This window comes from Hemitrygon akajei, unplaced genomic scaffold, assembly GCF_048418815.1.
Source record: "Hemitrygon akajei unplaced genomic scaffold, sHemAka1.3 Scf000035, whole genome shotgun sequence".
NCBI lineage: Eukaryota > Metazoa > Chordata > Chondrichthyes > Myliobatiformes > Dasyatidae > Hemitrygon > Hemitrygon akajei.
The window spans coordinates 4,492,183-4,498,628 of NW_027331921.1; positions in this window are offsets into that span (position 1 = coordinate 4,492,183).

Consider the following 6,446-nt stretch of genomic DNA (forward strand, 5'->3'; position numbering starts at 1 on the left):
ACAGTGCGAGATGGAGGACAGGGAGGTGATAGAGTAGCGACGCGCTCGGACCGAAGGTTTGAGATGCGTCTGTTTTAACGCAAGGAGTGTTGTGAACAAAGCGGATGAGCTTAAAGCGTGGATACTTACTTGGAAATATGATGCAGTGGCCATTACGGAGACTTAGATAGCTCAGGGACAGGATTTGTTAATTCAAGTGCCAGGTTTTAGATGTTTCAGAAAGGACAGGGAAGGAGAGAAAAAAGGTGGGGGCGTGGCACTGTTGATCAGAGTTAGTGTCACGGCTGCAGAAATGGTGGACACCATGGAAGGATTGTTTACGGAGTCTCTGCAGGTAAAGGTTAGGAAAACGAAGGGATCATTCACTTTACTGAGTGTTTATTTTTCTGGCCGCCTAATAGTAAAAGGGATATCGAAGAGCAGAGAGGGGAACAAATCCTGGAAAGCTGTAATAATAACAGAGTTGTCGTGATGGGAGGTTTTAATTTTCCAAAAATCGATTGGCATCTCCCTAGAGCGAGGGGTTTAGATGGGGTAGAGTTTGTTAGGTGTGTTCAGGAAGGTTTCTTGATACAATATGTCGATAAGCCTACAAGGGGAGAAGCTGTACTTGATTTGCTATCGTGAAATGAACCTGGTCAGGTGTCAGATCTCTCAGTGGGAGACAATTTTGGATATAGTGATCATAATTCCATCTTCTTTACAATGCCAATGGAGAGAGATACGAACAGACAAGTTAGAAAAGCGTTTAATTGGATTATGGGAAATTATGAGGTTATCAGGCAGGACATTTGAGGCTTAAATTGGAAACAGATTTTCTCAAGAAAAAGTACGGATGAAATGTGGCAAATATTCAGGGGATATTTGTGTAGAGTTCAGTACTGGTACGTTGGAATGAGAGACATGGAAGTTATGGTAGGCTACTAGAACCATCGTGTACAAAGGCTGTATTAAATCTAATCAAGAAAGTAACGGAAAGCTTACAAAAGGTCTTCACATTCCCACATTCACATTCACATTCGGATATTTCCATGCATGGCCTCCTCTACTGCCACGAGGAGGCCAAAGTCAGGTTGGAGGAGCAACACCTCATATACCGTCTGGTTAGTCTCCAGCCAGTTGGTATGAGCATCGAATTCTCCAGTTTCCGGTAACTGCCTCCCTCTCCCGTCCACCATGCCACTTCCACTCTGCCTGCTCTTCCAGCTGCCTGTCACCTCTCTCATGGTTCTGCCTTCTTCTACTACCCATAGTGTTTCCCCCTTTCATTCATTCTTCACATCTCCAGCCTATCCCCTCTCTGCTTCCACTCCCCCACCACTTGATCTTTCCTCTGATTGGATTTTCACCTGACACCTTCCACACTCCCCCCACCACCTGTATAGGGTCCCTGTCCCCTCCGTCTTCAGTTCTGACGAATGGTCTCGACCCGAAACGTTGACTGCTTATTTCAACGGATGCTGCCCGACCTGCTGAGTACATCCAGCCTGTCTGTACGTCTTACAAAAGGTCTTATAATCTAGAAGATTATAAGGCTAACAGGAAGAGCTCTAAGAGAAAATTAGGAGAGACAGAAGTGGCCATGCGAAGGCCTTGGCGAGCAGGACTGAGGAAAACCCTAAGGCATTCTTCGAGTGTGTCAGCGGAAGGGGATAAAACGTTCACCATTGGGAAAGTTTGTATGGAACCGGAGGAAATAGCAGAGGTACTGAATGAATACTGTACTTCAGCATTCACAATGTATAAACATATTAGTGATTGTAGTGATAACTTGCAGCAGACTGAACAGCTTAATCATGTAGATATTATGACAGAGGATGTGCTGGAGCTTTTGGAAAGCTTTAAGTTCTATCGGTGGCCGAAACCGCACGAATTGCACCCCAGTCTACTGTGGAAGGCGAGGAAGGAGACTGGTGTGCCTCTGCCGATGATCTATGTATCATTAATGGGGACTGGGGAGGTTCGGGGGGATTGGACGGTTGCAGATGATGTTCCCTTATTCAAGAAAGGTTTAGAGATAGCCCAGGAAATTATAGACCAGTGAGTCTTAACTCAGTGGTCGGTAGGTTGATCGAGAAGATCCTGAGAGGCAGTATTTATGAATATTTGGAGAGGCAAAATATGGTTAGGGATAATCAGCATGCCTTTGTCAAAGGCAGGTTGTGCCTTACAGATCCTGTGCTGCGCTGTAGATTTTTTTTTTCTTTTAATGTTCTCTTTTTTTTCTGTTTAATGAAACAATAACTGGGGGGCACTGCCAACAGTCTGACCATTAATACCATATTCTGCCATCATATTTGACCTGCCGGAATGAACCACTTCACACTTATCTGGGTTGGACTTCTTCTGCCACTTCTCAGCCCTGTTCTCTACCCTATTAACGTCCCGCGGTGACCTCTGGGAGCCCTACACACTATCGAAAACACCTCCAACCTTAGTGTTATCAGCAAAATTGATAATCCACCCCTCCGCCTGCTCGTCCAGGTCATATTTAATAGGGCAAACAAATTTACTGCCTCTATCTTATCTATCCCTTTTCATGGAGACAGAGGGCTTTATGTAAACTTAGTAGATTCTGATGTACGGTCATGTCGGGCACAAATTTCTGAGCTGAAGGACCTATATTTTGCTGCTGGCTTTCTAATTGCTCTATATTTCTAAAGGAACTTATAAGCCAGTTAGACTAAGGTCAGTGATTGGGAAAGTTTTGCAGCCTATTAATAAAGTTGAGTTAAAAGTTGGGAGGCACTTGGTGACTCATGATGAAATATGTCATTCAGATTGGTTTCTGTCAAGGGAAATATTGCTGGCAAATCTGTAGGAGTTCTTTGAGGAAGTAACCAGCAGCTGGACAAAGGACAGACAGTTGATGTCATTTACTGGACTTCCAGAAGGCGTTTGGTAAAGAGCCATCAATGAGTTTGTTTAACAAGATAAAATCCTATGACGTTACAGGAAAGACGCTGGCATGGAGAGAGGAATATCTGACAGGCAGGAGCACATATCTGTAAATGATTGCGTGGAATAGATGGCTTTTTGGCAAAGTTTGCCGATGAAACGAAAATAGGCGTTGGGGTCAATACCATTAACAACATCATAGTACAAAATTCCTATCTCAAGGTCTGTTAAAAGACCCCATTTAATCCGCGTCGACCACCATCACTGGAAATGTATTCTCGCTCTGTAGTAACCCACACTCTCTGTGTAAAAATACATTTCACTGACAACCCCTTCTACCATCATTAAAGCACCTTTAAACTATGAACCTACACATCCAGAAAAGATTTTTTATCAGTCGCAAACAACGTGAAACAACGGGAGGATGTCGAGGGAGTTTCACTCTGTGACTGACCCCAAGAGTGTGTGATGGGACGGTGTGGAGGGAGATTCACTATCTGTTTGACCCCGGGAGTGTGTGTGAAGGGACGATGTGGAGGGAGTCTCACTCTGTATCTAACGCAGGGTATGTGTGTTATGATTGTCAGGAGGGAGATTCACTTTGTCTCTAACCATGGGAGTGTGCGATGGAACGGTGTGGAGGGAGATTCACTCTCTGTCTGACACCGGGAGTGGGTGATAGGACAGTTTGGAGGGAGATTCACTCTGTGTCTGTCCGCGGGAGTGTGTGATGGGACGGTGTGGAGAGAGATTCACTCTGTGTCTGACCCCGGGAGTGTGTGATGGAACGGTTTGGAGGGGGATTCACTCCGTGTCTGACACCGTGGGTGGGTGATGGGACGGTTTGGAAGGAGATACAATCTGTATCTCACCCTGGGAATTTGTGTCGCTGGACGGTGTGGAGGGAGGTTCACTCTGTGTCTCACCCCGGGAATGTGTGTGATGGGACGGTGATGTTGCAGCTATAGTGTAACCTTGTCAGCCACAACTTGCAGTACTCTGCTCAGTTCTGGTCACCTCACTACAGGAAGGATGTCGATACCATGGAAAGTGTGCTGAGGAGATTTACGAGGATGTTTCCTGGATTGGGAAGCATGCCTTAAGACATAGCTTGAGTGAACTAGGCCTTTTCTCCTTGGAGCGACAGATGATGAGAGGTGACCTGATAGAGGTGTACCAGATGATGAAAGACATTGATCATATGGATATTTTTTACCCCCAGGGCTGAAATGGCTGACACTAGATGGCACCGTTTTAATCTGCTGGGAAGCAGGTACAGATGAGATGACAGAGGTAAGCTGCAATTTTACACAGAGAGCTGTGAGTGTGTGGATTGGGCTGCCGGCAGCTGTTGTAGAGACGGATTCGATAGAATTCTTTGAGAGACTCCTGTGCATGTACATGGAGCTCAGAAAAATAGAGCGCTACGTGTCACCCTACATAATTTCTAAGGTAGGAATACGTTCTGAACAGCATTCTGGTCCGACATTCCTGTACTACGCTGTCGTTTTTTTTTTCTTTTAATGTTTTCTGGTTTTGTTTTTCTGTTTATTGAAACTATAACTGGGGGAGAATGCCAAAAGTCGTTCCATTAATACTATATTCTGCCATGATATTTGATCTGCCAAAATGAACCACTTCACACTTATCTGGGTTGATGTTCATCTGCCACTTCTCAGCCCTGTTTTCTACCCTATCAACGTCATGCAGTAACCTCTGGGAGCCCTACGCAATATCGAAAACACCTCCAACCTTAGTGTTGTCAGCAAACTTGCTAATCCTTCCAGGTCATCTTTAATTGGACAAACAACTTTCCTGCCTCTGTCTTATCTATCCCCCTCCATGGTGGCAGAGGGCTTTATGGAAACATAGTAGTTTCTGATGTAGGGACATGTCGGCATAACTTTCTGAGCTGAAAGTATTTTGCTGTACGTTTTCTATTTTTCTATATTTTTACAGGAACTTATAAGCCAGTTAAACTAACGTCCATGATTGGGAAAGTTTTGGAGTCTATTAATAAAGTTAAGTGAGGTTGCGAGAAATTTGGTGACTCATGAGGAAATATGTCAGTCAGATTGGTTTCTGTCAAGTTGGCAGAATCAGTTATAGTTCTTTGAGGAAGTAACCAGCAGCTGGACAAAGGACAGTCAGTTGATGTCATTTACTGGACTTCCAGTAGGCGTTTGGTAAAGAGCCATGAATGAGTTTGTTTAACAAGATAAAATCCTATGACGTTACAGGAAAGATGCTGGCATGGAGAGAGGAATGTCTGAGCACATATCTGTAACTGAGTGAGTGGAATAGAGGGCTTTTTGTCAAAGTTTGCCGATGGAACGAAAATAGACGTAGTGGTCAATACGATTAACAACATCATAGAACAAAATTCCTATCTAAGGGTCTCTTAAAGGGCCGCATTGAATCCGCTTCGACCACCATCACTGGAAAGGGCCATAAGGATTAAGGAAACTTAATGAATACTTTGCGTCAGTATTCACTATGGAAAATAATCTTGGTGATTGTAGCGAATACTTGCAACTGACTGAAAACCTTCAGCGTGTAGGTATTAAGAAAGACAATGAGCTGGAGCTTTTGGAAAGCATCAAGTTGGGGAGTCGTCGGGGCCGGAAGAGATGTACTCTAGGGTACTGTGGGAGGCGAAGGGGGAGATTGCTGAGGCTCTGGCGATGATCTTTGCATCATCAAGGGGGACGGGAAAGGTCCCGGAGTATTGGAGGGTTGCAGATGTTGTTCCTTTATTCAAGAAAGGGTTAGACATAGCTCAGGAAATTATTGACCAGTGGATGCAGAAGATCCTGAGAAGCAGGATTTATGAACATTTGGAGAGGTATAATATGATTAGGGATAGTCAGCATCGCTTTGTTAAGGACAGGTCTTACTTTACAAGCCTGATTGAATTTTTTGAGGATGTGACTAGACACATTGATGAACGGACGCCGGTAGATGTAGTGCATATGAAGTTCAGCAAGGCATTTGATAAGGTATCCCATGGGAGGATTATTGAGACAGTAAGGAAGCACGGGATTCAAGAGGGCTAGTGAAGGGGTAAGTGAAGCGGGTGTGGAAATATGAGGGAAGAGGAGGAAAGAAAGCGGTTAAATCGTTAAAACAGTGATAGTGTAGAGGGGAGAGGAAGGGGAGCGGGAAGCTGCGTGATAGGGAAGCCGTGGAGGGGGGTGTGGTGAAGCCTGTGGGCGGCGATGGTGGGAGAAGGAAGTTAGCTACTGAGGGAGACGAAAGGAAGAGGAGGAGTTGGAAAGGAAAGGAGTAAGGTGTGGTGGGAGTGAACGGGAAGCCCGGAGGGAGGATGGGAGGAGGGGTGAAGCTGGGGCGGGGAAGATGGGTCGAAGGAGAGGAAGGTGGACATTGGGAAGGATCGGGGGAATACAGAAAGCACCTGTGAGTGTGTAAGCACATCTGCGTGTCAGGGCGACAGGAGTGTTGGGGGAAGAATAATAAGAGAGGAGCAGATGGGGGAGAGTGTTGAATAAGATAATGCGGAAGAGGAGACAGTGGGGCAAAGGTGGGCG